The sequence below is a fragment of the Aotus nancymaae genome, unplaced genomic scaffold, assembly GCF_030222135.1.
Source record: "Aotus nancymaae isolate 86718 unplaced genomic scaffold, 86718_ANA_hifiasm-v0.15.2.pri h1tg000051l, whole genome shotgun sequence".
Taxonomy (NCBI): domain Eukaryota; kingdom Metazoa; phylum Chordata; class Mammalia; order Primates; family Aotidae; genus Aotus; species Aotus nancymaae.
Window position 1 is genome coordinate 8,521,403 of NW_026988465.1, and position 22,408 is coordinate 8,543,810.

At 41.3% G+C, this 22,408-nt stretch overlaps 1 long non-coding RNA gene across 2 annotated transcripts in view; it reads right to left on the reverse strand.

Moving 5' to 3' along the window:
- LOC135269220 (uncharacterized) overlaps positions 1-22,097 on the reverse strand; it is a 101,427-nt gene extending 79,330 nt beyond the window's left edge. For both annotated transcript variants that reach the window (XR_010337537.1, XR_010337538.1), the window contains exons 1-3: positions 22,029-22,097; positions 17,010-17,202; positions 15,925-16,050 (exon numbers count right to left, since the gene is read on the reverse strand). This is a non-coding gene — a long non-coding RNA (uncharacterized LOC135269220). The remainder of the gene's footprint in view (positions 1-15,924; positions 16,051-17,009; positions 17,203-22,028) is intronic.
- Positions 22,098-22,408: the final 311 nt, after the last annotated feature.

Consider the following 22,408-nt stretch of genomic DNA (forward strand, 5'->3'; position numbering starts at 1 on the left):
AGCTGGGATTACAGGCACCCACCACCACGTCCAGCTCATTTTTGTATTTTTTTTTTTTAGTAGAGACAGGGTTTCACCATGTTGGCCAGGCTAGTCTCGAACTCCTGACCTCAGGTGATCACCCACCTCGGCCTCCCAAAATGCTAGGATTACAGGTGTGAGCCACCATGCCTGGCAAGCGTCTGTTGCCTTAAGCCACTCACTCTGTGGTACTTTGTTATAATGGCCCTAAAAAATGAATAGAGATAGAAAGTAAGTTTCTTTGTTTCTGCATATACTAAAACAGATGAACAGATCTCTAGCTCCCTTAAGGTCTGAACTTTTAAAAGAGAGATTTCTTATACTCATGAGAATCGTGATATCGTCATTTAATGTTTGGCTTCCTACATCAGTCACAGGCTTATGTTTCTTCCTCCCATTGCAATAAATATTGCTTCTCCCAGGTACCATATTTGCATTTGAGGAGCCTATATCCTTGCTTTTTTCCTTTATAAAATCTTCCCCAATCTTTCCAACAGGAAGTAGGCCCTCTAATCCGTAAACTTCCTCAGCTCCCTATCTGTACCCGAGGTGGCAATTTTCTTGTCCTCAAATGTCCCTGGTTATTCACAGGAATGGCATCTTCCCTACTGGATAAAGCACTGGAGAGCAGGGTTGAGGTTTGTAGGTCTTAGTACAGTATTTCCCACTGTACTTAAGACAGCGCCTTGTATTTAGCAAGTGCTGTATAAATATTTAAATATTGGCTGAGAAGTTTTATGAGAGTTTATGCAATGAAGGTGTCCCAGAGCAAAACTTACAAGTATGTTTGGATCGGGAGATTATGATCGAGCTCTTCACCACCAATCATGCCTTGCTGGACTCGGTGGGCACCACAGACACTGTATGCCATGTGAATGGGGCCCTGTAGAGCTTTGTAATGAAGCATCCCCTTTTACCACCTCGACCTTTCATAACCACAGGGTTACATCCTCCACTACGCACCTTAAAGGATGTGGCCCCCCAAAAAAGCCCACCAGAGTGGCTAAAAGTGTGGCTTTGTGCCAGGGATCTTGGGTTCCATGTTGCCCCACTCAGACCTCCCTTCACAAGAACCTACTACAGAGGCCGAGATCCCAAATGCTGCTTTGCCCCTTTGCCCCTCACCAGAGCATTCATGACAACCCAAACTTCCAGACTGCTCCCAGTCAAGAATTGAACAACATGAAGTTTCGAAATTAGACCATTCTTGCTTGATGCAGGATTTCTCTATTCACCGGGCTCCCCATCCATGGAGCCCCCTCCATTCACCAGGCTCCCCATCCATGGGCCTGGTCAAGATGTCCTCAGATCTGTGAAGTCATCTGAGGCTCTTCCTACCCAGTCCTTTCTTCCCTCTCTCCTTTCACAGGTTTCACAGCTGAATGAGTCTCAGTCTGAAGCCTTCTCCTGCCCTCTCCTGTTTCTGCTCCCTTTATCCTCCATGGGTGTGGCTCCCAATAAAGCTCATGAATGTCTCATCCCATCTTGGTATTTGCTTCTCAGAGGACACAAGTTCAAATCCTGGCTCTTTTATGTGTAATCTCAGCATGTGACTTTGGGCAAATAATTAAACTCTTTTTGGCCTCAGTTTCCTTATTTGCCAACGTAGGGAAAAATGGCCTCTACTTCATGTGACTGTGGCAAGGACTAACTTGTGTGCAAGGCACTTAGAAATGTAGTGAGCACACTGTGCTTGTGATCATGACTGCTTCCGTGTCCAACCTGAAAAGGCATTTGATCAATGTGTGATGACTGTTAAATCCCTGTTAGAAGTAAACATCATAATTACTGCAATTACCCATGCAAAGTCTTCTTCACTCTGTGTTATGTGGATGACATTAATTCTCTACTCCCCTTGACGGATATCACTACATTCTTCATCTGCAGATTGACCTGCAGAATAGCATTCTGAAGCTATTCCAGCATAATTTCCCGAGTTCCTAAGCATTCCATTTTTTTTTAAAGAAAATAATTATATTAGTTGAAGTCGAATTCCTTGCTTATGCTTATATTCACTTGTTCTTATTCCCTTATCCCTTTGTGAAAAAGAAGAATTACTTTTGTCCTGTTTATGACAGTAAGGAAAAATATGCCTCTACTCATTCTCCTTTTCTCTAGACTAAACATTTCCAGTTCTCCTAATGCTTTCTTTTTGATCTTCATTTCCAAACTATTTATCACTTGTGCTCTCTTTTCCTGAATGCTCTCCAGTGTTCCAAAAAGTTGACCCATGCGTTGAATAAAGTTCTCCAAAAGTGGCTTGAGTGATTGCAGATAGAACCAACAGGAACTCTGCCTGTCTTTCCCTCAAGGCCTGTGATTAATAAAACCCGAGGAAGGCAGTTTCTTTGTTTAATTGATTACTTTACTTTATGGGGCAGAAACACATAGATTAATAAGAAATTAGGTGGAGGGGGACTGTTTTTATGTCTTGGTATAGTGGTACAAAAGAAACTCAGTAATGAAGAGTACCTATTTCTAGCTGGAAAAAAGTGCACTCAGTTATTATTATTAAATACCTAATTATTATTTAACTCATGTATCACTTGCTGATAATTTTATAACTGAGAAACTTTTTCAGAGGCGATAACTTAAATTAAAACATGCTCTAAAGTTGTGTTTAAAAAGAAAAAGAAAAAAGAACCCACCAATTAAAGGTAGTATTTTGTTCTATAATGTATCCTTCCTGGCAGTGAAACTATTTTATGGTTCCAACTTAAAAGCTTTGGTTAGAATGTTTTGTTTCAGATCTTGTTTTTAAGTGAGCACTACCTTTGTGTTACTGATCCTTATTATTCTCTATTTACTAAGAGTGAATATGAACCACAATTCATAATCACCAGAGTTCTGATCTATAGTGTTCACGAGAAGAATAACCACAGATAATCTGTGCAGACTGGATCAGTGGTCTCCATCGCATACGTTGGTGTCTGTGATAGGCAGAATCTAGGTCACAAAGCTACCAAGCTCACAGCACAATGCCTGGCCTTGTGTCAATTACATGAATCCATGGAAAGGAAGAGGAGAAGCTTGAATTTCACCCATAGCATCATGGGGAAAATGATGGGCTTTTTTGGCAGAGGCCAAAATAGTGTCTGGCCATTTCCTCCTTCCTTTTAGACAACAGGATGACCCAGAGATACTTCCCAACACCCTAAGCTCAGTTAGCCACGCTTCATTCAAACTCAAAGGCTTGGCCTTATTGCTAAGTATAATACATGGAAGACAACCACTCAGGGGAGTGGAAACCAGAGACTGAGGACACCCTGGGATACAGCAACAACACAGTATAGCAGGGGACAGGAAGGCCCCAAGACAATGAGGCTTAAGGTTCCCTGAAACTAACAGAGCTGTGCTTTTAAAAGCTTGTCATCTGAAACTAACAGGGAATTGAGAGAGAAAATCAGTTTGACATTCTGAGGACCTAGTGAAAAAAAAAAAAAAAAACTAAACTAAAAAAAAATTTGCTCCAAAAAAAAATTACAGAAACTAAATCTAAAATAAAATGTAATTATAAACATTTAAATGCACTCCCCCTCATAAATTTCCCAGCTGCCCTGGATGTCTCTCATGAAAGGAGGTGCTGGAAGAGAATCAACAGATCAGAGATATAAACACCAAAGGAAAGAATAAGACCTTCTTGGTCTAAGTTTAGGCCCATTAGTCCAACTTGGCTTCACATAGTTAAAATTCATGCTGAAGTCACTTTGGAATGTCTGCAACCAGTCAATTTCCCCAGTTAGGAACAAAGCTAGGAGTGAGCATAAGAACGCAAAACAACCAAAAGTCATTAAGAAGAAGGTAGCCCAAGAGTCACAGGCTTTTATATGAAGCTGTGGAATCTGGGAGTCATTTTCCCAGCCATTCCTGTCTCATGATTAACTAGATCCCATTCCTGTGTCTTTGCTCTCTCTATCATCCTCTCTCCTTTCTGGAAAACCACATCCATCAAAGTCAGGGGTAGGGTAGGCGGGAGGCCTCTGGGCTGTGACTGAAGACCCTTGAAGCTCCCACTTAGTGCTGATACAGGTGGTGTGATTCTGAACTCAGGTTCTTCGAGAGTGAAGGGCAAGGGTTGGGCTGCATGGTTTCTGTCTGCTCGGGCTGCTGTAACACAGTACTGTACGCTGCACAGCTTAAGTAACAGAAATTTATTTCCTCCCTCAAGGCTTTGACAGGGTTGGTGAGGCCTTTCTCCTTGGCTTGCAGATGACGTCTTCTCCCTGCGTCCTCACGCAGTCTTCCCTTTGCTGTGTCTGTGTCCTCATCTCCTCTGCTTATAAGGCCACTAGTCGGGTTGGATTTCGGCCCACCTGCATGAACTCATTTTACCTTAATTCCTTCCTTAAAGACCTTGTCTCCAAATACAGTCACATTCTGAGGAACTGGGGTTAGGACTTCCACATATAAATTTTGGGAGGGATACGCTTCAGATAATAATCTCCAAGGTTGCTTTTAGTTCCAGAGTTATTGGGTTTTTTCTTTTTCAAGTACTAACTTTTCATTAATTTATCTTTCCAATACTAACAGGGAAGATTAAGCTTGCTATTTCTAGAAAAGAAGGCAAAGGACTGAAGTGGTACTTTTCAGCTATCTATAACCTTGGTCTCTTTAAAGTAAAGTCATTCCAGGCCCAGCGTGGAGGCTCATCCCCATAATCTCAGAATTGTGGGAGGCTGAGGCAGGAGGATTGCTCATGGTGACGTGTGGGCCTGTAGTCCCCCAGGAGTTTAAGGCTGCAGTGAGCTATGATCACATCACTGCACTCCAGCCTGGGTGACAGAGCAAGACTCTGTTTTGTTTGCTTGTTTATTTTTCAAAGCTATTCTGTAGGGCAGAGGGCAGTCTTCCAGAGAGTCTGTGAGTAAACCTAAAATTTCTATACTTTTTCAAAAATGGGACCATTGTACCTATGGCCATTGGAGACTCTTTTTAAAGAGCCTTGCCCTGGCTGGGTGCAGTGGCTCACTGCTATAATCCCAGCACTTTGGGAGGCCGACCTGGGCAGATCACGAGGTCAGGAGTTCAAGACCAGCCTGGCCAACATGGTGAAACCCCATCTCTACTAAAAACACAAAAATTAGCCAGGCATGGTGGTGGGTGCCTGTAATCCTAGCTACTCGGGAGACTGAGGCAGGAGAATCACTTGAACCGGGAGGCAGAGATTGTAGTGAGCCCAGATTGCACCATTGCACTCCAGCCTGGGCAACAAGAGTAAAACTCAGTCTCAAAAAGAAAAAAAAGATTTCACAGACACAAAAAATGCAAGTCAGCAGGCACCTCACTGAGTATTCCCAGGGTATTCCATCCTTTTCTTCTATTTACCAAAAAGCTAAAGATTCGTTTATACTCATTGCCTTGCACCTTCACTTTTTTATACTTCATTTCTTTGCCATATCCCTGAAATCCTGGCAGTCTGACGTCTGAGAGCCTACCTTCTTTCTCTTAACTCTAACTGAAATTAACTCCCAACTTTAATATCTATTTGTCTTTCTCTCCTCCAGCTTGCTGCTGCGTTTAAAACTATTGATTGACAACCCTACTTGTAAAGGCTTCTACCTTGACTCTTATGACTGCATTATCCTGGGGGTGGGCGGCAAACCTTAGGGAAAGCCTTTCATCAATGAACCTGGATGTGAGTCTCGATTTTTCTTATGCTTCCTATCTACATCACATTGTGCCTGTTAATTTCGTTCAATAAGCTTTATTTTTGTGCACCTAGTATATTTGTGATGACTGAGAAAGAATTTCCTTCTGGGGAAGAATTTCAGATAACACCAGGGTTTGGGCTTAGGTGAATAAGAGAATAAACGTGTAGATGTTCAGGGCTTACTTCTTATACCTAATTAGATGCTAAGATTGACTTCACTTCTATCATGTCTCCCAGCTTTATTCCTCCTCTTCTTTTTTATTACCTTGGTAGAACTCTTCACCACCTTTGACTTGGCCTAGTTGTTAATGAACTGAGTTCTGAGCAACTTTTGGAATTTCCAGGAAGATTCCTCTTCATTTTAACCAGGTTAGCTCCACTTTTATCTGTTTTATTTATGTGGTTTTTTAATTTGAAAACAATTTTTTATTTTTTACTTTAATAAGAAACGGCACTGATACAGATATCGATTCTGCCTCATCAGTGGTCTCTACCGTCAAATCACCTCCCATACGATCTCCTAGAGTCAGTTCTCAGATGACTTAACCTGAAGCGTTATTTCTGATCCTGTCATACTGCATTGCCTGGAAAGTCACTGTCCAAAATGGTAGCCCTTGGCCATGTCTACTTAAATTTGTTAAAATTAAATTCAATTAAAACTTCGGTTTCTTAGTGGCAATAGCCATATTTCAAATGCTTAATAGCCACCCATATCTAGTGGTCGCCATATTGAACAGCTCACAGTTAGAACATTTCCATCGTCCTGACAATTTCTATCGGACAGGGCTGTGCTAGATAACTTGATAAAGCTTTCGGACCTTGGCATTAGGATTTGAAATCTAAACTTACCTGGCCCCTCTGCTGCTGTTTTCCTTTATATAATGCTTCCATAAGACTGACCTGTTTTCAAACCATACTCACTACCATACTCACTTCCTGCCGTCATCCCTCCACTTACCCAGCCTCACTTAGAGTGTCTTTTGCTCCATCACTGAACACCCAAATCCTACTCCCCGTTCAAGGACCGCCATTCATGAAGTTCTTTCTAATTTCCCAACTCAAAGTAATTTACTCTTCCTGGGAACTCTTACAGGATTTTAAATGAAGCACTCTAATGTCATCTACCACATTTCAGCCCTTCATTAGTAGGGTTTCCTCTGGAAGCTGATTCTGAGACAAGGATTCAGATCTCAGCAGTTTAGCTGAGAGGTGATTCCAGGAATCATCAATAATGGAGGGGGTTAGTAAAAGTGGGAGGGGAAGAAAATCAATTAGGGATGCTTTATCAGTTCAGTTACTGATGTGGAGGACTAGACCTCAATCCCACTGGAGGACAATGTTGAACACAGTTAATCCAACCAAGGCCAGGGAGGCTAAAATATTTATTCACCAATGCCTTGCCCATTATTTATTTGAGTGCTTCCAGGGAAAAATCATTCTTGGGCATTTCCATTTGGCCCTGCATTCAAGTCAGGCACATTTGCCCAGTAACGAAAATCCCTCCAGCAGAGAATTGCAGATACAGCAGGAAGCCTTTCTTGTGAACAGAGGATGGATGTTGCGGTGGTCCGAGAAGGCTGCCTACTGCATCTGCTACAGCACCCAGCACACTGGAAAGTAGGTCCTGGAGGGTTGAGGTCATATGAGTCATAGATGCATGTCTCCCTCAGTGACCTAATGTAGCAATCAGCAAACAGTTGTTAGTGAATGAATGCATCATCCTAAAGATATTAGGTACTAGAGAAGACTTTGTCTTGGATCTCAGTGGTTTGGATGGGTCAAGTCACTTGCTGTCAACGGAGATCATCTCTGAGTAGACCTGTGCTCAGGGTTTTCTGTTGGCTTTGGCGTTCAGTACGTATGGACTAAACATTGTACAAGCGTGGATACCCACTGGACGGGAGCTTGGAGATTGCTTCAGAAGCAAAAGAGATTATATCTAGAGAGGAATACTCAGGAACATCTACTGCAGCACTTGCTTTGGTTAGATGCTGATGATGCTGTTGTCACAGCCACCAAAGGAACCAGGTTTTTTCATTTCAGCAAGGCATTGATACAATCAGTCCTCTGTGTCTGTCAGGAGAGGTGAGGGTGCAGTGTAAGACTTGGGAATCTAAGAAGAAAGTGTGTGTGTGCGTGTGTGTGCATAGTATGTGTGTACACACGTGTAGTGTATATGGTATGTATGTGGTATGTGTATGTATGTGTTCGTATGGTGCATATGCTGTGTGCTATGTATGTTGTTTGTGTGGTACATATGTGGTGTGTGTATGTGTATTTGTGAGTGTGATATGTATAGGGTCATGTGTGTGTGATATGTATGTGTATGGTGTGTGTGGTGTATATGGATATGTGGATTTCTGTGTGATGTATGTAGGGTTGTGTGTGTGTATGTGTTTGTATGGTGTGTACCATGTGTGTTCTGTGTATGTGGTTGTGTGTGGGGTATACATGGTATGTGTATGTATGCATATTTGTGTGATGTGTGTAGGGTTGTGTGTGTGATGTGTATATGTATATTTGTGTGATGTGTGTAGGGTTCTGTGTGTGCAGTGTGTATATGTGTGTGGTGTGTATATGTGTGTGATGTGTGTTAGGGTTGTGTATTTATGGCTTGTATGTAGTGTATATGTGGTTGTGTGTGGTATATATGTGATGAGTATATGTATGTGTAAGTGTGTGATGTGTGTAGGGTGGTGTGTGTGCAGGTGATGTGTGGTATGTGTGGTATGTGTGAGTATGGTGTATATATGATGCAGTGTGTGTGTGTATGCAATGTGTATAGGGTTGTTTGTGTATGGAGTGTGTGTGGTGTTTGTATGGTTGTGTATGGTGTATATGTGGTATGTGTGTGTGTGTGTAGGTGTGTGATGTGTAGGGAGTTGTGTGTGTGGGAGTAATGTATGTGTGAGTGTGGTGTATATATTGTGTGTGTGATGTGTGTAGCATTGTGTGTGGGGGCGATGTGTGTGTGGTATGTGTGAATGTGGTGTGTATGCGGTGTGTGGGGGTGGTGTGTAGTGGGTATGTGTTGTGTATTCAGAGTGTATGTGATGTGTGTAGGGTTGGGTGTGTGGAGGTGATGTGTGTGGTATGTATGTGTGGGTGTGGTGTGTATGTGGTGTGTGTAGGGTTGTGTGTGTGGGGTGATATGTGTGGTATATGTGGTATGTACGTGTGGGTGTGGTATGTATGTGGTATGTGTATGTGATGTTGTAGGGTTGTGTGTGTGGGGTGATGTGTGTGTGGTGTGTGGTATGTATTTGTGAGTGTGGTGTGTATGTGGTATGTATGTGTGTGAGATATGTGTAGGGTTGTGTGTGGGGGTGATGTGTGTGTAATGTGTGTGATAAATGTGTGTGTGGTATATGTGGTGTGTGTGTATGTGATGGGTATAGGGTTGTGTGTATGTGGGTGATGTGTGTGTGGTGTGTGTGGTATGTATGTGTGGGTGTGATGTGTATGTGGTTTGTGTATTGACGTGTGTATGTGATGTGTGTAGAGTTGTATGTGTGTAGGTGATGTGTGTGTGGTGTGTGTGGTATGTATGTGTGAGTGTGGTGCATATATGGGCTGTGTGTGTGATATGTGTAGGGTTTTGTGTGGGAAGTGATGTGTGTGATATGTGTATGATAAATATGTGTGTAGTGTATGTGGAGTGTGTGTATGTGATGCGTGTAAGGTTGTGTGTGTGGCGTGTGCATGCATGTGTGTGCCAAGAGCCATTAAGGGCACACATTGCCGTCCCCCAGGACTGCAGAGGATGCGCTGCCTGCGCACACCATGTTGACCCCGATAGCAAGGCTGCTACAATATAACTTTCTTCCTGCCCGTGGCCTACTATGGTCCCAACTCTCACAGACAAGGAGCCACACATTAAAAGCCTATATTAAGCAGTCATGTGTTCCAAGAGAAGGGGAAAATTACAGTAAGAAATTCTGATGAATGATAGGAAGCCAGGTAAGATGAACCTGGGGTACAGGGTCCTGGTCGCTAAGCTAATTCAGTTTCCAAGGAGGAACCTGGTTGGAGGCTCAGGTAAAGGTGGAAGCTCAGAGCAAGTCTCAAACTGGAGGACCAGACAGTGGTCCCAAGCATAATCCCTGAGGCTGAATTACAGCCCACAGTGTATAATTTTTAGAACACTCATCTTCCAGTCCCAGCTTGACACTAACTTGGGGAGGTTGTATACCCTTTCTCAGGCCGCTGCATCCTCATCTTTAAGACAAAGAGAGTGAAAGTCCCTGTTGTCAGGATTAAAGAGTTGCTCATATCAGAAATGCCCCAGGGAGAGTAACTATTACTACAGATGCAGAATCTCAATGGATACCTCGGGGATATCCCATCCCAGTCAAATCTGTAGTAAAGGTATTTCGGGACATAACATGGCAGCCAGGAACTGGGGTCATTGCACAGTCATCAAACTGTGAGTTTCACACTAGATTTGTAGGTTTAGGTTTAAAGTTGCTTATGCAATCTAAGGTTGGTTTGGGAACTAGTGTGGGCTGAGCCTACTGGTGTGGGGAGCCATGGCCCCAGGTTTAGGGAGGGAAAGGCAGTATAGGGAGAGATTATGTGGGTGTAGGATTGGTGCCTCCTAGACATGTCTCAAAACACTGTGAAGTAAAACTGGAAACAGGGCTACACAAAGTACAGGAAGCGTGAGAATGGCCTCTCCAGAATAACCTGAGAAATACTGCGACCACATCATCTCCAAATGCTCCATCCCACACTAGAATTCCTGTCTGGAATTCCAACTGTTGGATCTCCAGGCTAGGCAACCAGGAAAAGAACATTTTCTCCAGATGGTGACGATTAAAATGCATCTGTCACCAGAAGGCAGAGAGGTTCGGGGTGCTGGAGCGGGTGCAATCCTTCGTTCTACTTCTTTCATTGGCACATTGTTCTTTAAAGATGTGGAGATGGTCCCTGTTGGGATAGCACATGAAACATGCTGATTTCCTGGCTGTAAAGGAAACCACTGGTGCTATGTTTGACGTGGCCGCTTCAGTACTTGGTCAGCAGCCCCATATGGTCTAGCAACCCTCCCTGGTGTCTCCTCTTAATTACCACTACAGAGGACAGATTCCTCTAGTAAACACCACCATGTTTAGCTTTTCCTCCTCCTGCTGCCGTCAGAGCATTTGAACTTGTAAGCAGCAGGGGAGAGATACCAAATGTATACTCCCCTACCAGAGCGGAGCTTCTCACACCATTCGAGTTTGAAAGGGCCATTTGGGCAGGTTGCATGCAACAGTGATAGACACATGCTCTGCTTTACCAAACCACAGTGAAGCCGAGTTTGGTCACTGTTTTAAAGAGATGAGGGAAAGAATGTGAGAAAAGGGGCCAGGCAAGGAAACGATGACTGCAGTATCCTTGAGTAAACTCTGTATGTAGGCGGTCAATTTCTGATCCAGTTCATTAGCACCCATGAGATGGAATAATTTTGCAAGGGCATGTTTGGCAAAAGTACAGGAAAAGGGCATAGCTCAAGGAGTTGAATGGAAGTTTAGAGGTACAGAAAGGGATGGAGTTGCCCTGCCTATGAGATCATTCTAACATTGGCATGTAGAGGGGGAGGGTGTGAACTATGCTAATTTGTTCTAAAAAGGAGCAGAATCTTGGAGCCATGTTTCTGCTTTGAACATCCCTCCTGATCTCAGCAAGCTGCCTCCACAGGAGAAGGGCTGCCATGCTGGAAAACTCCACTCAGTGACAGCATCTTTTGAAAACACGCCCATTTGAAAAAAGTACTACCCTGCTTTAAGATTCTAAATCTTGCCTTAATCCACTTCAGATTAAATTATTGCCAAAAAAAAGTACTTATTCAGAGTCTTTCACCTATGAAACCAAGATACCAAGATGCCGTGTCCCCACTGCAAATTCAGATGTGCCCAGTCACATTTTTAGCAGACATTTCAGGATGTAACATGGCACCCAGGAATCAGGGTCATTGCACAGGCATCAAATTGTGAGCTACACACCAGGTTTGGAAGTTTGGGTTTCAAGTTGCTTGAGTGACCCAAGGTCGGTTTGGGAACTGGCATGGGCTGAGCCTGCTCGGGGGGCTTCCCGTGGTGTGTTTGCCTGAGGAGTGAATGACTTATGAGGAAGAAGTCATCCCCCGGTAGAGTGTACAGATCTGGGCCACAGAACATGGTTTTTCATCATTTTTGAAGAGGCTGGGTGGGATGAATGGCTGCTTATACTGCTGTATGCCTGACCAGCCCCCTCATAGACTTGGTAAGGGACTCTAAGGAGATGAGCCCCAAGAAGACAGCCTAGCAATGGAAGATAATAGTCATAAGGCCACAGGCTGCCTCCTCTACCTCAGCACGGTCCAGCCACTGCACTGACAGGCTACCGAGGGCATGGAATGAAGTCATGGCCATTTGTGGGAAGTGCTTAGTCATGACCTGAAAATCCTGCTGTCAGTATCAGTGACCAGGGGGACCCAGGCAAGTACCCTCTAAAGAGTTGTAGCACGCTTATCACCATTGCTATTGCGAACTCACAGAACTGTTTTGGGAATCCAGGGAAACTTCTTGAGAGCATGTGGACAATTCTCCCTGGGAATTTCCAAAACCAGCTGGGAGAGATTGGAGATGTTCTGAGGCTCTCATGGTCCACAATTGGTGGTTAAGCCAAAGAAGACAGCCTTTGCCAGTACTAGCGTATCAGAGAAAAATATGTCACATATACATTCTGTGAGCACAAAGTGATAAGACGGGACCATAAGTTAAGCGTGGGAATCAGCCTCATCCTTGATAGACAAAGCATTACGTAGGAACATGATTCTACCGACTTACCATACAATTGTGTTTGGCTTTGTTTGGTTTTAATCCCAGCCTAAGATAGATATGGTTTGAGCTGATCAAACCTTCCTTCTCCCTCAGTTCTTGTGGTTAATCAGCAAGATAACAGGTCAGCTAGGGTTTGGGTGGAGTCAAAGTTGTAGGATATCCTCAGAGAATGCCTCCATCCTTTCCACCATTGGATTTTTCCCCTACCAGGCTACAAAGCCTTGACGTTATAGTAGAACCCTCTAATCAAATAAGCGGATCACAAAACCATCTTTATTCCCAAGACCACTGCTCTATTGCCCCAACCATCCTTGAGCCATCTCAGGGTGGAGACATCAGGCTTCAGGAGTTACATTGGCACTGGCAGATCACCATAGTAAGCATGGGTTGCCAACCTGCTCAGGTTACAGTGAATGATGATGGGCGAAGTTTGCTCTGAATTTCTCAGAAAAGAGGGAGATATAATGTATTTGGTTCACCCAATTCATTTTAAGGGATTTGGTTCCCAGATTTCCTGCAATCGGAATCATGGCCCATTTTCACAGCCACTGGACCATTAAATTCTGTGTATACAAAACAAAGGACTAGGAAACATGGAAACTTAAAAATGTTTAAGCTAAAATGGTGGTACAGATGTCATCTGAGTCCTATAAATTGGTATTTAGAAATATTGTCTTACTGTCAGAAGCAAACTGCAAACAGAGATTTGCATTAGCTATGTTTCTAGATAATGGCAAAAATTAAGTACAGTATTGTTTAGAAATCATAGGCTTGCATATCTCTTCTCGTTTTTAGGGTTTAAAGAAAATATAACCTTCTCTGTTGCATTTAAAAAAGGGAAATAAAGGATTTTCTTGTTTTTTGTGTGCACACCCTGCCTAGGGATGAGTTATTCATTAAAATAAGCTTTCTTGTGTTTTAGAATTTGTTTACTGAGCATTCTCTAACACATCTCCCTAAATATGCTAGCATTTTGATTCTGAAGCCATTTTTCCATTTTGTCAAGTTCACCCCTGAAAGGGACAGTGAAAAATTAGGGGCTGGCTCCACCTGGTGGTTTAATGAGAAAACTACACCTCCATGTATGAGGGCTGAAAACAAACCGTGTGCCCTCTAGCGCATGGAAACAGTAAAAATACTACCTTAATACTACTTAAAAATACTAAAACTACCCCAAAAGAGTGGCCAGTTAACTCACTTTCCATGCAGTGTGCTAAGGACTATGTTTTTATTGTTGTTTTAGTGTCTATTGCTATGAAACAAATCATCTTAAAATATAGGAGCTTAAGACAACAAAATCATTTATTATCTCCCATGGTGTCTGTGGGCCAGGAATTCAGGAGCAGCTCTATCGGGTGGTTCTGGCTGGAGATTTCTTTCACATGAGATTGCAATCAGACAGTACTTGGGGTTACTGTAAAGCTTCATTCGCTCCCATGTCTGGTGTCTGAGCTGGTAAGACTGGACAGGATGGGGTGAGAGCCTCTCTCTGTCTTTACGTAGTCCCTTTCTAGGGTTTCTCTAGCCTAGCAAGACTTGTTTCATGTTGGCTCAGAACATCCAAGGTGGTGTCCCCAGAAAGACAGCCAGGAGGAAGCTGTATTGCTTTTTATGACCCAGCCTCGGAGGTCAGGAAGTGTCACTTCTGCTGTGCTCTGTTGATGGAGGTAGTTGCAGAGGTCTCCTCAGCTTCCAGAGGAGGGAACATGGCCTCCACCCATCAATACAAGAATGTCAGGTTCGCATCAGAAGAACAGCATGCAGGATGGGATATATATTTGTGCATCATCTTTGTACAAATACAATCAACCACAATTGTTTTATTTAATTATCCGTCATCCTAAATGAAGTTGGTGCTATCATTATCCCAATTTTACATTTAAGTGAAAGCAGAAGGAAACATTAAAGATCTCCTTCTCACGCCCTTTCAATGTTATACTAGGCATTGCCTAATAAGCCATAAAAAGCGTCATCTGTATGTGATTTTCAGTCTCGCACTATTGAAATTTTGGGCTTGGTAATTCTTTGCTGTGGCTGGGCATGATGGGGCATTTAGCAGCATCCCTGGCGCCCCTGCCCACCAGATACCAGTAGCACATCTTCATCCCTTTAGTTGTGATAATCACAATTGTCTCCAGATATTGTCAAATATCTCTGGGGTGGGGAGAGGGCAAATGTTCACCCAGTTGGGAAGTTTTAGGGGAAGAAAGTTACACTGATTATTTGCTGTTGATTAAGGTGAGACTCTGTAAAGTTAATGTTAACTTGTGGAAGATCATTATGTTGCAATTTATTTCTAGCCAGTAGAAAATATAAATCCTACAGATTATAGTTTTGTTGTTTCTTAATTTGCTGGTTTCAGTCTAACTTGCTATCTTATTCCAGCATTCTTTTTGTTCATTGACTATAGTTTTTTCTTATCCTTCTTCATCCTGCTGATTCCCTCATTGATGAGTTAAATAAACCTTTGTCACATGTGCATACACACACACACACACACACACACACACACACACACACAAAACCAGCTCCTTGGCAGAATGCAGAGATTCTCTCCAAAGGGTGGGTATGGAACTATTAGGATCTCCCTTCAAGAAAGAACTTGCAGATTAGCTGTGAGGGTGATAGCCTTGGTTGCAGCGCCTCTGGCTGCTAAACCACAGCAGCTGAGCTGAGGCCATGCTTTTCCTAGGCAGACCTTTAACAGCTAATGAGCAGTGTGGAGGTGCCAGGGCCTGGCCCTTTCTGTTCATGGAACTTCAACAGGCAGCCTTTGCTCTGGAGCTCCCTATTGTGCTGGCTGAGACTTGTGCAGGGCAGCACTGCAGTTTGAGACTCTTCCTAACTGACCTTCCTTCTGAATCCCCTTTCACGGGTGACGGACCTACATCACAGCCTGCACCTCTAGCCTTTTGTGCTTCAGGCACAACTCAAAGCTGCCAATAATCATGTTGCCCAATTTGTGGGCTGGAACTGCAGTCTTCACTGTGGCATGAGTTGCCTTCAGAACCCAAAGAGGCCAACCAGATACTCCTTCTTTGAGGTATGAGATATAAGATGCAGAGATTTATCTTGCTTTGGAGGGGATATTCCAGCATGAACCTAACTACTGGATTCCTTAAATCCTCCTTCATAGGGTTCATCTTTTCCTCTCTGGAGCATGAGTGTTTTACCAAGACCTCCAGAGTACTAGCCACCTCTTGCTTCTTCTGGCCAATGAACATGATGTCATTGATGCAACGGATGAGTTTGATGTTCGGTAGGTTCAGGTGATCTAGATTATTTCAGACTATTATGGCAAAAGGCAGCTGAGTTAAGCTAGCCCTAGCCCTGAGGCAAAACAGTAAATGAATATTGGAGTCTGTCCCACATGAATGTGAACCGTTCCTGATCTTTTTCCTAATATGGGTAGAAGAGGCAAATTTCACCAAATCAAGAACCACATACCTCGGACCTGCAGCCTGATTAATGTGCTGTAACTGTGATCCCATCTCTGGCACAGCAACCGCAATTGACCACCGTGTGGTTGAACCTGTAGTCGTCTGTTGTCATTCTTCAGAGTCCATATACTTCCTGCTGGGGGAAACTAGCAATTAAAAAGAGAGATGATAGAGACGACCAATCCCTGTTTTGTATTTACCCTCTTGCCTGGGGGACAATTTCAGAGTTTCCATTTGGCCCTTCCCAGTATGATAGCACTTCCTCACTGACCAAGGAACAAATGTAGAGTTTACTCCAACTGCCAAGTACATTCATTCCAGTGATACATGGAAATGGAGAAATGATCCCTGGGTAAGTCTACAGATTCTGAGGGCCCACTCTGTGCCAGACCCAGTTAGGATTCCATTCATTACTTGACATCTATAAGCCCCCACTTCAACAAGGGGTCCAGGTGTCAAGGTCAACTTGGAACTTGTGTGCAATAGTCTAGACCTTCCCTTTCCCTGGCATACAGTCACCCAAGCAAATGGTCGTGGGTCCCTTTGGGGAAGGATGGAACAAGTCATCTTGATATAAAATTGTTGCAGTGTTGCAGGGTACTTATTCTTAGGGACCTGGCTGCCTCTTTAGTCAATGGAATTTGGACCTGAAAATTCCTAGAGTTGAGCAAAGTATCATGACTTCTTACTGGGGCAATTGCTGCCAGCCTCCTGCTCCTTCTTTCTTGCCTTTTCTGGTTGTAGATGTTAAGCATCAGCCTTGTTGGCCCCTTCCCTGTGTCACCTGTGGGAATGCTATGCTCTAGTATCCATCCCCCCAACTCCTTCAAGGTCAAGCCCCCTTTGATGTCCCTGATCTTCCCAGTCGTTACAGTAATTGTGGACTCTGGGTTTCTACTGATTAAGGTTGGCCATTTGGTCTCTCATTTTGAGGCCTTACTATCCTCATGAATAATAATTACCCAGCTCTGTGACAGCAACCACTGAACATAGGTGAGGCCTGATGTTTCAGTGAATGGGCCTTCCTATGGAACATACTCCTCTGGTTATTGTCCATGTTTCACATAATATATCCATTCTAGCACACCTCACCTCTTTCTGCTTTCCTCTAGCATCTGCCAGGGAAACGCAGGCATCTGAACACAGTCATTGGCTCAGGGGAGCTGGCAGGAAGCGTGTCTTTAGCATAAAGGTGGTGATGTGTCACAAAGGACAGCAGCGGGGCCATGAGTCAGTTATGCTTCTGAAGCAGCAGACACACATGGTGCATTTTCATGACTGCCACCTATATAAAAGCATGACATACATCATTTATTTTAAAACAACCACCCTGGTGGAAACAACAATGGGCAAAATCAGTAAAATACTGACTTTATACATACTGTCATTTTCATAAAAATAGAGAGCTCACATTTATTGAGCATTCATGTTATGCTAGGTACTCTATCAGACACATGTCATGCCATGACCTTATTACGTAGTTGTTATTATCAGCTTCATTTTACAAATGAGCAAGAGGAGTACAATGTAACTAAAGAAACGGCTCCAATTCACAAAGTAAAGAAGAAGACATGGAATCGGAACCAGGTGACCCAATTCACAGTGGCAGATATTCTTTCATTTTTTATGTCAGTGTTGTTTAGTTTTCAACATAGAGATTTTGCACATATTTTATTAGATTTATAGCTAAATATTTCAGCTTTTGATGCTATTATAGATGATACTGGTTTTAAAATTTCATTCTCTAATTACTCATTGGTAGTATACAGAAATATAATTGACTGCATATTGACCTCTACCCTGAGATTTTGCTAAACTAAATTAAAAATTTTATAACATTTCTTACAGACTCTATGGGATTTTTCTGTATAGGCAATGTCAATTGCAAGTAGAAGCAGTTTTAATCTTTCTTCCCAATCTGTATGTCATTTTCTTTTTCTTGCCTTATTTCGCTAGCTAAGAATTCTAGTACAATACTGGTTAGGAGTGGTAAGGGGAGATATCTTGCTTTTTTTCCATTTTAGGAAGAAAGCTTTCAATACATGACTACTAAATATGATAGCTTTAGGTTTGCTGTAGATAACACTATATCTAATTGTGGAAACTTCCTTTTATTCTAAGATTGCTGAGCATTTTATCTTTTTAAAATTATGCATGAATATTAAGTTTTGCCAAATGCTTTTTCATCAGCTATTGAGATAATCATATATTTTTCCTATTTAGTCTGCTTGAATTACATGATTGATTTTTATAATGTTGAAGCAACCTTCTATTCCTAGCATAAACCACCCTTGTCCATCATATATTATCTATTTCACATACTAAAGAATGCATTTTTTAGAAGTTTTTTAGAATTGATGGCCAGTCATGGTGGCTCACACCTGGAATCCCAGCACTTTGGGAGGCTGAGGCAGGTGGATCACCTGAGGTCAGGAGTTTGAGACCAGCCTGACCAATGTGGCAAAACCCTATCTCAACTAAAAATACAAAAATTAGCCGGACGTGGTGGTGCATGCCTGTAATCCTAGCTACTCAGGAGGATGAGGCAGGAGAATTGCTTGGACCCGGGAGGTGGAGGTTGCAGTGAGCCAAGATCGCGCCACTGCATTCTAGCCTGGGAGACAGAGTGAGACTATCTCCAAAAATAAAATTTTTTTTAGAATTATGAAATTATGTTCATGAGGGATCTATTTTTTTTCTTACAGTATGTTTGTCTAATTTGTTAATAGAATAAAGCTAGCTTGATAAAGGGCAGAGAAATATATCCTTTTCTTCTATTTTTTGGAAGAGTTTGTGTAGAATTTGTATTATTTCTTCCTTAATTGGATAGAATTTATAGATGATGAATTTGGACCTGGAATTTTCTTCATAAAATGATTTGTACTACAAATTCAATTTACTTACTAGATATAGGTCTAGATTATCTATTTCTTCTTGAAGAAAACTTGATAAAAGATAATCTAGGAAATACCATGGTGGACATAGAACCTGGCAAAGATTTCATGACAAAGACACCAAAAGTAAGTGCGACAAAGTAAAAAATGGACAAATGGGACTTAAACTAAAGACCTTCTGCACAACAAAAGAAACTATCAACAGAACAAACAGACAACCTACAGAATGGGAGAAAGTATTTGTAAACTATGCATCCAATAAAGGTCCAATACCCAGAATCTAAAAGGAACTTTAATCAACAAGCAAAAGACAAACCCCACTAAAAAGTGGACAAAGGATATGAAGAGACACTTCTCAGAAGATATACATGTAGCCAACAAGCATATGAAAAAATGTTCAACATGACCAATCATTAGAGAAAGGCAAATCAAAACCACGATGAGGTACCATCTCACACCAGTAAGAATGGCTATGATTAAAAAGTCAAAAAATAACAGATGCTGGTGAGGTTGTGGAGAAAAGGGAATGTTCATATGCTGCTGGTGGGAAGGTAAATTAAGTTAGCCATTATGGAAAGCAGTTTGGCAATTTCTCAAAGAACTCAAAGCAGAACTACATTCAATTCAGTAATCCCATTATTAGGTATATACCAAAATAATATAAATCATTCTACCATAAAGACACATGCACATCTATGTTCACTGCAGCACTATTCACAACAGCAAAGACATGTAATCAACCTAATTGCCCATCAACCGTAGACTGGATAAAGAAAATATGATACATATACACCATGAAATACTAGGCAGACACAAAAAAACAACAAGAGCATGTCCTTTATAGCAACATGGATGGAGCTGGAGGCCATTATTCTGCATCAACTAACACAAGATCAGAAAAACAAATACTGCATATTCTCACTTATAAGTGGGAGCTAAACACTGAGTACATATGAACGCAAAGAAGGGAACAACAGACATTGGGGCTTACTTGAGGGTGGAGAGAGGAAAAAGGGTGAGGATCAAAAAACTACCTATCAGGTGTCATGCTTCTGGGTGGCGAAATAATCTGTACACCAAACTCCATGATATGCAATTTATCTATATAAAAAAGCTGCCCATGTACCCCAAACCTCAAATCAAAGTTAAAATAATAAAAATTAAGATAAAGATTTACTATTAAAAACTGTACGTCTATACTGATATTTCCCATTGCAATCAAACATTACAGAGTACATTGCCTTTTACCCATGTCCATATGCATTTCCCTTCCCAACAGTGGGAAACCTGACTCTCATTCTCTTATTATCATAGATATGTGATATATAGAGATAGATACAGATAGATAGATATATAAAATATATATTTGATGTATATAAAATTATAAAATACTACCATAATAAATGCATGTTTATTAAGTCTAGAATACAGAGAATGTTTCTAAACTGCCAGCCCATACCCTTGTGAGAAGCAAACCTACTAACTACAGTTCAATAACTCTTTATACTTTTAAGGATAAAATTTGCATCCAACTAAAGTGCATAAATTGTAAGTGTTCAATTTAATGGCCTTTAAAAATTCACATACTTCTAACATGACACTCAAATTTAACCTCTTCTTTGAAGAATGCTTAGGCTAAGCTCCGCACGCAACTTTAACATCCCTTTATTACAAAACTTACTGCAATTATTTCTCTGTAGACCATGTCCACTATGTTCACTAGAATATTAACTCATTAAAGAAAGGGACTATGCTTTTTCAGTTTGAGGTTTCCACTTTTGGACAGTATCTGATATACAGTAAGGTACCAATGAATGTTTGCTACATAAGTAAAGTTCCATTGGAACAAATACCCTGCAGCTTTAAATAGGGGAGCTGTGTAATTTTAAACCTGAGAACTGCTTACTACTAAATCATCAGCTAAGGGAGATTCTACTAAATCACCAGCTAAGGGTGTTATGACAAGAATTGTCAGAGCATAAAAGAAAAAAGAGGCAGCAGTTGAAATGCTAATAAATCATTAGGTTCCTATAACTCTTTACAGAGACATAAAGCTGTTCTAATCACTTATCAACTAGCCTTTGAAATTGGTGGGTGGCACAAATTACTTCCACTATATTTATATAATATATTAAGACTTCAGTCTTCGCAAGATATTTCAAAGTAAGTATAGGTTTTCTGTCCAAAACTTAATGGAGAAGAACATTTCTGTGGTTCTTGGTTGACATTCTGACATCTAAGATTATTATTTTCAGTTGTCTAAAAGCAGAGGTTTCTGTTGACAGGTGTTACTTTTATAGCACTATCTTGGCAAAGAGAGAGGTTACATGAATTGAAATATGATTGTACAGTTGTTTTGAAGTTGTGTCTGGAGTTGTTCTGTTTTTCTTTAAATAACAACAATGAAGTATATATATATATATATATATATATATATATATATATACTTATATATATGTGTGTATATATTCTTATGAATACAATTTAATCAAATACTTGTTTCAAATTCTGTAAGAAACTACTACAGAGCAGTTTTATAAAAGGATCCCTGGAGAGAAAAATTTAAATTTCAATTAATTTAAACCTGGATTCTGTCTCTGGATCATCTAGTTGCCAACTTGAAACTTTAGGCAAGTAATAATACTTTCAGTTAAAGGAAGACAATAAAGCTACTTCATAAGGTTGTTATGAAGGCTAAATAATATGGCATTAATAATATCAATAATAAAAAAGAGTAAATTGTATGTATTGGGGACTTACCATATGCTAGACACTCCAAATTTTTTATTTAATTATTGCAAAACCAAATGAGGTAGGCCTTATTATTACCCTTTTTGAAAGATGAGAAAACTGGAGTTTAGAGAAATTAAGTATATCACTCTAAGGTTAAGTGATAGAGCAAGAATTCAAATCCAGGTCTCTCATCTTAAAATACAATTGCAATTGTATTTCTTCCCAAATATATGTGAAGTGCCTAACAGAATGTATGACATATATTAAAGCATCATGATGTACTAGTTCCTTTTATTTCTTACTCTACATCCTCTAGGACATCTCAAACATGCTAACAAATTTAACAACCACCTAAAATATATTATGCCATCAAATCTGCTTTTCTAACTCAAACCATCTTTCTCCAGTCTCAAGAACTATACTTCCAGCTCCCTTAAGTGTCCAACAGGCATGCCAAATTCAAGATGGCCCCATGCAGACTTACCACTTTTCTCTTAAATATGCTCCATTTATGATTCCCAAATAGTGAACATTACCATTTATTCAGATGCCTAAAATGGAAATGTGAGAGTCAGGGCTTTTAAAAAATAGTTCCCTAATTTGATTTAAGTCTTTAGCTTATTGATATGTTGTTTATGTTTCCTAGGATAACTGATCAAATCTTTCTAATCATTAAAAATTCAGGATACAGATCCAAGATGGCTGAATAGGAATAGCTCTGGAGTGCAGTTCCCAGTGAGAACAACGCAGAGGGTGAGTGATCACCACATTTCCAAATGAGTTTTTACTGCCCACCAACCAGGAGACTCCGGGACCAAAAAGCACCACAAGTTTCCAGCATGGCTGTTTCAGCCGGTGCAGCAG